The sequence below is a fragment of the Syngnathus typhle genome, linkage group LG12 (genome assembly GCF_033458585.1).
Source record: "Syngnathus typhle isolate RoL2023-S1 ecotype Sweden linkage group LG12, RoL_Styp_1.0, whole genome shotgun sequence".
NCBI lineage: Eukaryota > Metazoa > Chordata > Actinopteri > Syngnathiformes > Syngnathidae > Syngnathus > Syngnathus typhle.
The window spans coordinates 6624108-6636231 of NC_083749.1; positions in this window are offsets into that span (position 1 = coordinate 6624108).

The window sequence follows — 12124 nt, forward strand, 5'->3', positions numbered from 1 at the left end:
TAAAAAAAAGTAATAACAAATTTCAGGTTGGCTAAGCCGCTGATTAGCATGTAGCATTAGCAACAGACCTCTGGTCATTGGTTGCTTCAAAGCAAAGTGAATAAAACTCACCTTTATACTATTACCATGCTAACAAGCAATAGGATTGTTTTTATATATATATTTTTTAAATGATTTTGTTTAAGTTGAAATTCTTTGTCCATGATAGCTGATCATTGTCAACATAATGACACTTGTATACTTTCTGAAGCTAATTGTTTAATCTGTGAAAATGTAATAAACAGTTACTTGGGAAAAGTCGGATTCACGATGCCTACGCAACAAATTAGCTTGTAGCATTGGCATGACCAGGTCTTTGACCATTTTGGTAGAATCGTGAATAAATCTTCACGTGTAAACCCTCTTTTACCTTCCAGTTAGAATCCTAATATACAAGTGGAATTATCTCATTTTTCTATCTTAAATGATGTCATTCATGCTGACATTTACTTTCAATTTACTTTCATGCTAGCTAGCTAGGGAATGACACCCAAGTTCTTGACATTTACTCTTTTAAAGCGTGGTAATTTTTAGAGTTAGCATAAATGTCAAAAAGTAATGAACAATTTTACAGATAGTTCATTTAAGGATAGCTGAGCAGGCCGCCAATATGTTTGAAGCACAATTGCAGTCCATGAACATGCAAATGAGACAAAAGTCTGTTAGCGCCGATATCCTTCCCCAGTAAAAATCATAACACGGTAATAGGCGACTCAGAGCGGCTGTTTGAATGAAATATCTTTTGTTCGAATTCTCAAAGCACATTGGATACCTTTCTGGAAGTGTTGTCTGGCGGCGTATTTAAGTATTAAAACTTCAAGTACAATATGACGTTTCACCTTTGGAGTGCTTAAGAGGACCTGAGCATAAGTTGGCGCAAGATAAGGATGACCAGATTTGGAAAGTAAGGCACCTTTTAGGATTTATTCACCCAGAGTGTGTAAGGCATAAGTGAGTGGGGAGATCACATCTTTATTTAAAAAGAAAAAAAAAAAAAAAAAAGAAAAAGAAAAGGGGGCATCAATATTGTTTGATAACATAGTGGCCTTTTATGCACGTTTAACGTTTGAAGGACTATGCCAAAACATGAAAAAAAAAAAAGGTGGATACAGCACCGCTGTTGCTAGGCAACTGCATGCCTCCAAGTCTGTGGAATTTAAGCTGTGGAAGACATCCAATTTTCCTGGGGACCCATTTCAACATTGTACCAGATAGAAGCGTCTGTGTACCGGTGTGTGTGTGTGTGATTGTATATGTGCGTGTATGTTTGAATGGACAATATATGTGTGTGTGCAGGATAAACAGTGAGAAAAACAAGTGTAAAAGCAAGAGGAAGGCCAAACGTGCTGAGTGTGCTTGTGTTCTACCTGGTGAGATTTGAACAGATGCTTACGACCTTGTTGCAATGAATAGAAGAAGCAACATCAACGTCTTGTGGAAAAGACAAATTTCTGGTTCGCCAAATAACTTCAAGTTCTGGCCAACTCGCTTGACCTCAATGTCATTGCAAACTTTTTCTATTGTCAAAACAGAAAGCCAACTATGCTGGACCAACTCAAGCAGAACATCGTCTTTGAAATCTCGTTAACTAATTAAGTAAATCTTAGTATTACAAATTGTCTCAAAAGCTATAACAGCATATTGTATTACTGTACTAATAATTAACAGTAAATTAAGAAACTGTGATTTCAACAGTAAAGACTGCAATTGTTCTATTCTTTGATTTTGTCATTTAACAAGACTCCAATGGATTCCAAGAGCTGTGTTGAACCACCAAGAGCTGTGTTGAACCACAAAGACCAATTTCTCAGCTTGACAATATCTTTGTTTACCTGTTGGGATTTGCCTGTGCTGTTTGGGTGTGAGTGAGCATTAACGAGCAGATTTGAAGACGATTAAGGGAAGAGGGAAAAGTCGCCGTCGTGGGCTTTTCCGCCAGCCAGCTGCTTACATTAGTGTGACTCTCTTTCCACTCAAGCTCGCTACTTGGATAATTGGCTCGAGGCGGGCGGGAATGATTACGTTGAACCAGTTGGTTGTGCAGTCACAGTTACCAATCACGTATGTGTGTGTCTGTTACTGTGACTGCATGGACCTCCTGGGACAGAATAGAACATCTGGAACAATTTATTACGTTGATAACGCGGTAGAAATGCGATGCACCTTCGGGAGAAGTGGAGATTGGGGAGTTGATTTCAGTGACTCGGCTATGTTTACGTTTCATGACAATGACCTAGTTAAAAAGCCATTAATTCCATGTTTAAAAAATAAAAATAAGCTTCACGTACAGACAACCGCCTAACTTTGTTATAAAACAAAACCGCCTAACTTATTTATGAGGGGTAACAACGTCACTATGTGATGTCCTATGAGATGAGATTGAAAAGCCTCGCCTCATTTCCCCCAAATACAGTATTTCGACCTCCTCCCTTCTGAGTATGCGGGTCATTTTGAGGACACCTATGTTCACAGACCAAACAGATTGAAGTCGCTTGTGATATGCAACATGGACTGCTTATACGTCCAAAAAAAAAGAGTCTTATATTGCCGTGCAGTCGAATACTTCAATTGTTTGCGTTTGTGCTGCATCGCAACGAAGCTGCCCCGCATTGTATCATCCGAACGCGACCCGACGCGCAAGCGACGGCTTCCCCATCTCGCACCGTCCCTTTCTTTACCACCAGAATCACACAGCGACGTACATTTAATCACGCACACCGCGCTGAGGCTTCGCACTCAAGTGACAGGCGTTTATGCAATTTGAGAGGGCCGGTCGTGGGAGGGCCAGTGCCAGGCTTTATTTAGATGGACTTGAGGTCCGCCTGCGTGGAGGCTGCTATTCAATCACAGAGGCAGGCAAAAGGCAGACTTTTGCTGCCCAACTTTCCAAAAAGAACAACAAACTGCTTTTAATAGGCAGAACAGGAATCTTTATATTACTTGTTCACATTCACATCAGCAGATATTATACCGTACAATTGAAACTGCTGATATTGAATTCTCAGCTGCTCATATCTAGACTTGGTATCTGTATATTTCTTGCTACATACAATGCCTCTATTTTTGCTAGGCCTGGCATGAAAATTACAATATCAATGCTTAAGAATAAATAGACCTGTTTTTTCCCCCCCAGACTATAAATGGCCATTTTTATTTGTGTATAGGCTATTTTTGCTGAATAGAATGTTGCTGACTCGTCTTACTTAGGCTTCTGTGACATTATGCACAGTTATCATTCACATTTTTAGAGAATATTTATTAATACATGTATTTTTAGCGGCATATGTAAGCCACTGCTGACTATTATTGTTGCGGTTTATGCTCACTTCTATGTGCAATACAGTCTACGGCCTATTATAACAGACTCACCCTGCTAAAATGACAGAAAACATTATATGCATGCTAGGCCAATATGTAATATAACAACGATATCATGAATTATAGCAGGCCGTATAAACCATATGGTGTTTCCTCCCTCTCACAGCAGTGCGTGAAATCTTGGCCCAAAATATTCAAAAACAAACCAAGAAGTGAGTCAACAGTTAGAGTCAAATGGAGAATACAGTAACATGGCGGCGCTGCCAGCTCACCCGCCAGTGAACCCTGACTGACACACGCACGCACGCACGCATGGCGCGAGACAGAGGAGGTGTGAGTGCCTCTGGAAAAAAAAACAAACGCCAGATGATATATTAAGTGGTTCGTGTAGCTGTGTGTGTGTGTCTGTGTGTGCGCTTGTCACCTCTTTCTGCACCACTACCTGAGTGTGACAGCCCGCCAGACAACAGGAAGCACAGGAGACTGTGTTTGTGTGTGTGTGTGTGTGTGTGTGTGTGTGTACGTGCGTGCATCACAATCAATATTTTGTGTCTCTAAAAGCGAAGTTTCAACATTTCAGGAACTAGTTAACACTTTTTTCCCTCATTATTAATAATGTTAAAAATCTAAAGCAACAGAGATGGCTCAATCGTTATTGCTTGTCCATGAACAGTGGCAAGTGATTATGAGTTAGAAATAATTTCTTTTCCTGGCAGTGTTTATTTGAGGGAGGCGTTTATTCATCTTAAATGAATAATGATGGTTGAGAATTTGGGCATAAGATTAATCGAATTACGGTTTCATCACTCAAATGCAGTTTTACTCGATCGCTATTGGTAGAGGTCAGTGTACCCCAATTTCTTTTTTTCTTCCCCGCCACAGCCCAATCTGCTGGCTGTAGTCGCCCCAATTGGTCCTGATGCAAGCAGATTGTAACATCTATTTTTCACTACGACTTTATCTCGATTTGTTATACTATCGGATACAATATATTGACCAAAAAACAACAACAATATGCTCTGAGGACATGCACATAACTTTCTGTTCATGCACAGATGATTATAGACGTGACCTTTAAAAGCCCCTCTGGATGCTGACACTTGATGCTAAGCGCTAGGCTGCTCCACAGTAGGACCTCTAGATTAAAAGGAGAAGAAAAAAAAAAAGTGGCGCTGTGAGTCACACTGTTTACTGGCGGCACCTCGCATGAGCGCACATAAATGTGCGAGCGAGCGAGCGAGCATGTGTGAGCCCAGGTGGTAGCCGCTTTGACCCGATTCGGTTTGAGATGCTCTACCCTACAGCGGTTTCAATGAAAAAGTGGGGATTCGCTTTGACACTATGAACCTTGAATAAGGCTGAGAAAATTGGTACAACAAAGAAAGGGGTGTAAGTTGCAAGGCACTTACAGTACAATCAAGTATAGTTGAATACCAGTAAAAATTTGCCGTAAATTTGAATATAAAGTAGGTATTATACTTTTTTTTTAAATTACTTTTACATTTTAATTAAACCAATTTCTATTTATAATACATTAGTGATGTGTTTGACAAAACCAGGCTCATATCTCCACAAATTAAAATTAAGTTTTTGGTATTTGGAAGAAATTTTGATGTCATACTATTAATATTTATGATTAGTGTTATAGGATGTCAATGTTCCAGTCATTATATTGAAATAATTTGGAAAAAAAAGTCCAACTAAAGTATTCACATTAGTTGTAATGTTTGTGATTTTCAATAGTAATATTTTTTTTAAATATATTTGTTCTTTTGCAGTGGCTACCTAGAGTATGTGATGAATTGGACGATCCAAGCATGCGGTTATTCCTAAGAGACCCCACTGTATTTTTTTCCCCCATACAAGCTAGGATTCGAGTTAAATATTAAAAGTAATATGATGTATCTTGTAAGCAGCGAACTAAGATGATGCATTAAAAAAAATCAATGCAACAAAGCAAGCGAAAACATGTCAATGTCTGACAGAATGCTGTGCCCAATTACAAACCCGTTGTTAATATGTGCACGATAACAAGGACGGTACTCACTCAGACAGCATAACTTATCAAAAGCTCTTCTCATCAAAAGGAAAGTTACATTAGATTCACCTATAGCGTACAACAACCCTCAAATCCCAAAGGGAGCATTGCTGGCACATACAGTAGCGGCACTGAAATAGTAGCACGCTCCACTAGTAGAGGGAGGAATACTCATCTGGATGTCAAATTGTGTCAGGAATTCAAAATTAATATTAGGTTGAGGAGAGTCATAAGTTTTTCTTGTAGAATACATTAAACTGGAATTGTGGGAGAAATTTCATGTCAATCTGACACTTTTTTTTATTTTTAATGAAGCATGCCATCGTGTTTTTAAAAAAAAGAAATTTAGGAATTGTGCAGAATTTAAGTCATACAGTCAAGATCACACACTTGTAAATTTGTGGCTTAATTTAGATTTTTTTTTTAGGGGTGGGGTAGGGTTGTGCAAGTGTACCAATTGTGACATTTAAAAGTATATAAACAATGTGTGCTGTGGGTACAACAGCCATTTTGTATTCAGGACAACATACACAGCTGGCAGGCAAGGCTCGTGCGCACATGCACATGGTGGCTGCATCTAAAGTAGTCCCTGTTGTACATTCGTGGCATCAGGATTCAATTACATCAAGCCAGTATACTTTGTTTGAATATTACTGTGGGAAGAGGGGGCCCAAACTTAATTTATCTGGCAACGAGTGTGGGGGGGGTTATGGCCCTTTGGCAACTCGGTGAGAGTCAGTTTGCTGTCTGTTGCACTACTGCATTCGAGATAAAATATACTGTATAACGCAAGCACGCACAGTGTGGAAATTCCCACAGGCTACCAATGCCATTGCCTCGTCCTTGTCACATATAGAGACCCATTTGGAGGCAGCGGTGGGAGCCTCTCCTTGACCTCCTCATCTGACCTTCTGGTGACGTGAAAGGTTAACTTTTTGTGCATGCTGGCTAAGGTCAAAGGCAGCGTGAGGAAGGGGGTGGATTGGGTGAGTGCGTACGTGTATGTGCCTGCGCGTAGGAAATTAGCAGTTCACACGGCGGGTTTTTTTCTTCACACTTTTTGTCGTGTTCTTCTTGTTCATCAACATCTAGGCCGCGGGGACAGGGCGGGATGTGCGGGGGCAGTAGGACGCGGGCGTCTGATAATGCAAGGCGACAGACATGCATAGCCACGCACACACATTTGACACTCTTTGCACTTATACTACATTTTGCGTGTGTGAAGAGGTGACGGAAAAGGTGCAAAAGGAATCTGGAACAAGATGAAATGAAAACATTTGTATATATGGATATGCAGTATGTATGCGTGTACCGCACTATAAGACCTCACAATTCAAATAGATTGGTTCTTTGACACAGGGTTTTTGAATTCAACTATTCACAGCGTTTACAAAAGGAAAGCACTTTTTCTTTGTACACATGACTATCAACGCTTTGAATCTCACATTGATGTCATTTGGAGAGTCATTTGAAGCAAAAATTTGACATCAGCAAATAAATGAGTTATTATGAACATGCTGGGTCGGAAGTCAGAGGGCAGCCAACTAATGTCGTTGCCACGTCACTGTGTGTTTTCCACGAGGATGCTTTACTCTTTTTATCGAACATTCAAAGTATATTTTCTTACAGTAAAAAAGTATATTTTTCTTACAGAGGTTAGGTTAAAAGTTTGCAGCTATTATTTTTTTTCTTCAATGGGCTTTGCATTCATTTCACTTTTAATGCTTCTGACAAGATGAATGAGACAAATGTTGGAGTAGCAATTGAAGATATACCTTATGAGAGAAAATTTACAACAATTTTTAGCAATGAAATCTGTATGTAGGATATATTGGTACAACCGTACGTGGAGAAAGAAAGTGTGAAAACAATGTTTCAATCCGTCTGTGTGGCAACACAAGATGGCCACCAGTGGTCTCCTCACTATGATGAGTAGGCGTCATTACACAAAGACATCCGTGGTAAGGGCTCAGATGAAGACTGGCATGACAAAAGCTAGAAAACTGGTGACTGCCACAGTGATTGCCTGAGTCCGTAGGCACTGTGATGTCATTTCCAGTCACAAGCAAGTGGCAATGGAAAGCGAAATGGCTGGCAAGCCCCCAGAGACGGATTGAAACAAGTGATTTTTTTTCCTACAAAATTCATATCCCACAATTGTAATATTAATCAGAATAGCATGTTTGAAAACTTGCATTATGAAAACCTCGTAAGTTAAGACGTAGTACCGCTGTGTTTACCTTTTGCTGTCATGAGTGTGCGCAGGTGTACCTAATGTTCTGTCCGACCGGTGTATTTTAAGGCTTGGAGCAAACAGTGCGGTCAGCACTCGTATTTCCTCTAAGGTCAGCCGTCAGCCAATGTTCATTAGAAGACTTTTTAAAAATATCTACAAACACACGACGGTCCTGTTCTGTTTCCTTTACGAGGCGCGCTGACACAAAAATAAACATGGTCGGCAAAACCGCTTGAGACAGGTAGGTTACACCTGCGTGCTCATTCTCACACCAGGTTGTTTGCCTTGGCGGCGCCATGCGACGTAAAAACAAACGGCCATTTTAATTACAGTCACGTAGCAGATGAAAAGTGCAACGTTGATGAAAGCACGCCAGGGTCACCCCTCAACTAATTTGCCGCCTACTGTCACCGACGTGAAAGTCAAAGTAACGATTAAGCAGTCATAAAAGGGGCAAAACACACAGGATGGCCAGCTGTAATGAGGGATCGATAGCGTAATCAATCAGTCTCGGAGAGGCGTGAAAATTATGACGAGCCCGATAATGTCGTTGCGAGTCACAAATCAGTTTCAAGAGGAAAATCAATTGGGTTGATCGTATTGTCTAACAGGTTTGTGAATATGCCGACTGGACGGCTTGGCGTTTACATTGCTCAATATGAGACGTTCCCAGACCAATTAGCAACTAAGTAGCTCTACAGTTTTCCATTGTTATTGAGACAATATTAAAAAAGCCCAGAGGGCTTGGGATTGATTTTTCCACTCATGCCAATGCAAACTCTTCATGGAAAATAAACTTCATAGAAATTAAAATCACCTTTAAATCACGTCCCTGTGGCTAAGTTGTCTCTTTAGCATCAGCGCGTTTAATATTCAGAGCCGGAGACAAAATCCCGAGGCGCTGACATCAAACAATGTCACCATTGTTGTCGCCACCGCCACCGCGGCCTTGGGGTGACCGCGAGGGCGCCTCAATGCTCCTTTGTCTGTTGCCTGGCGTCTCAACTGCAGCCGGGTGACACACACACACACACACAAGACACGACACTGGGGGGGAAATAGATCTAATGAAGGACTCTTAAGAGGTGTGAGATGCTCCCAGCCCACACACACATTGTACAGTAATTACCATATATATTATACTCGTGCACAACCCGCAGCGAAATGAAAAGAAAAAAAAAATTTAAATACAAGCACAAACTGTGAGTGTGTACGCGTGTGTGTAACAGACTTGATATAATAAAACGTGTTGTCATGGAGGCACACTGGTGGCTACACGATAATGAAAATTCAACGCTTCACTAGAAGAGGCAAAGTTTAGAGGACGACCTGCACTTAAGATCACAGCGGGTGAAAAATATGGTTTATGACTTGAGCGAGTTCAATCAAAGTTACACTAAAAAGGAGTTGAACCGAAGCTTGATGAAGCGGGAGAAGATGACTAGAGGGAAAAGTTACTGCAACTATGATGATGGGGAGGTGACATGATGTCGAGTTTATTTTCATTATATATTTATTTTCACTTGTTTCTATGCCAATGCGTCAATATATATTGTTACATAAAATGTATCAATGACAGAAAAACTGGTTGGCCTTTAAGACTTTTTCCATGCAAATATTTATTATAAATATGACTTTATTACTGAGTTAGCATAAATTGCAGATATCCCTCTAATGGTGTCCTCGTAGAGACATAACCAGAAGATTCCTTTTAAGGGCCTCCCCACTAAGAATAAGTTGGCTAAGGTTTGTGAGACATGTTTAAGGCGTGTGATCTCTCTGGACAAAGTGGCACCTTGTCTACGACTACATGCGATCCACCGAGCGAGCTTTTTGAAGTTTGTTTGTACAGGGAACACACCTTTGAGCCATCGGGCCCATTAAAAGTGGGTGACCGCAAAGAGACGTTTTCATAACGACACCGTTCAAAGCCTCCTTCGGGGGTTAACTTGTTTCCTGACTTTTTTCTTTTTTAGCAAGTTGGGGAAAAAATGATAGGTGCTGGTTGCCTGGCAACAGGGTCGAGCCTGTTAGTCGCTTGGCAGGAGCCCGGCAACAAAGACATCAGGTGCCACTTCCCACCGCTTGTCCGCGGACACTTGCGGCGACCACCACACACACACACAACACTCGCTAACTGGGCCTTTTTCCCGTAGCTAATTATAGTGCGAGTGTTGATTTCTGCTGTAGTGATCAGTTGATCTTAGCAAAGCCACACACACTCACACACACACCTCAAAGTATCCTGGCCAAGAAGAGCAGGAAAGCAAAGAAATTCCCGACCTCTTCCCACTTCCTCATTCCTTGCATTCTTCTCCTCTCATCCCTCAGTGCCACATTCCATCTGTTAGCGTTGGCAGCAGCAAACGTGGGAAGTCAAGTCGGCCAAGCCGAGGCTCGGGTGCACGTGCTCGCGACGAGGACGTCACGTGTGTGCGGCCGATAGACGACAACGTGTTATATTTGTGATTCTGAAGCATTATTGAGCAAAAATCGAAATTAAAATAGCACTTGTGCGATTAAAGTCTTGAGGTAAAAAAACACCATTTTACATATTCTTTGCGATCTTAGATAAGCTCATTTTACACATGAAGAGCCAAGTGAGCGCCTTCTGAGATCTACTGTGGATTTTGAAAGGCCTCCATGCAGTGCACGATCCGGGAGTGAGTCTTTGGCTTCATTTAAGCTTGATTTACTGACTCAGGAGTTCCTGCGCCCCAAAAGGGCCACTGAGACACTTCATTCAGGAAGCGTAAAGGTCGTGATATCATTTCCTGCACTGGCAGTACAGGAAGCGGCGACACAGCTTTCGAGTTTCCGCTCGAGTTGACATCAGCTTCTAAAAGTTTCCCCTTGCCGCCCCCAAAAAACTTTTTTTTTTTTTTTTTTTAAATATATAACCGGTCTGCATCACTGAGCTCAACAATTTGTTTTGGTTTGAACAATACACAGTTTACAACAGAGCCGTAAAACGTTTCCTTCAAAAGTTTCATACAGAAAAATGGATAGATGCAAGGGCCACTTTGACATTCTTCAATTAAACATAACACAACTATGTGAAATGAAAATTTAAGAATTGAAACCAAATTAAAGTAAATGCACATTTTGATTGTAAAATCGAATAAAATATGAAATATTAATTTTGCCTACTCACCAAGCTTAGTTTTGAAATTGATGTCCGGTTGGTTGCAGTGTATAACCCCAGAAATTATAGCCGCTGATTCTCCTTGGATTGGGTCTTTTTTGCCACTGCCGCTTGACTTGGGTTTGCTGGCTTTGGTTCCACCAGAGAGATTTCATTTCTTTCCTTGAACCCAGGACACTGAAAATAAATAGGCAAATCATCAATAAGGATGACGACTAAGGTTGATCAGTGTCAGAATTCTAAAAGCCTACAGAGTCTGACACATCCAAACATGCTGACAGCAGTTTCCCCAAAGATTTGCATTATTTGGGAAAAAAAAAGAAAGTGACAAGGAAATGTTATCAATGATAAGTTATCAGCAACACCACTTCCAGATGTTTGATTAATATTGTTTACACATCAATGCAGATTTCAGTATAACAGCGCTTAGTGATGGCTTTGTAGAATGACATAAATCATAATCATCCAGAACACAATGATTGACAGAACAATGCACCTTTTTAAGAGAGGCAAAAAGTGACCTGTTCCATCACTTTGTCCCGTTTCTGCTTGTTCCTTGCAGTCCGGGGACCTGACACTGAAAAGGCAGGGGTAATCTTGTCAAAGATAAATTGATTTAATTTTAATCCTCAGAGAGAGCCTCCGAAATGTACTCACGTGGCAATTGCACAGAAACATCTCCGCACCCAAAATTGCGTCTTGTGACGTTCTGTCAGATGTGTAGCAGTCCAGCCCAGGTTCCAGCTGGCAGATATAGTTACAGAGACTCCGTTGTCTGAAGTACGGTGTAAATATGAGAAATTAATCAGCAACACGGGGTACCTGTTAGTACGAATTATCGTTCCGTATAGTTAATTAACATTTTTCTGGAACACGTTTTTACCAAGAATAGACGGATGGACTTCATAAAAACAAATTGAAATAACTATGGCTACAATAAATGGGGCTACAGTCGTCGTCGTTGCTAACCTCGCCCATTAGCTCGTTACATTTTTGCAATGCACACCAGACCCTCCCACAAATTAATTTCGCTTTTCACGCCAAAGGGAATAATTCTAAATTGCCCCAATAAATAAAATAAAACAATAAGTTAGTTCATCATACATTTTCTACTAGGTCATGATACGCTATTCAATACACTTAAGGCACATTTAGCTTCCATGTTACACAGCACCGGGAAATTAGTCACACAAAAAAAAACATGTAGCTAACTTGTAAAGGTGAGAAATAGGTCACCTACACTAGCGACACAGGACACCTGTTGCTGATAGCAGCGTCACTTCCGCTGTACATTGCGAAGTTTTTGTTAGGCCGCAGATGGGTGCTGCCACCTAGTGTCTAATTTGCA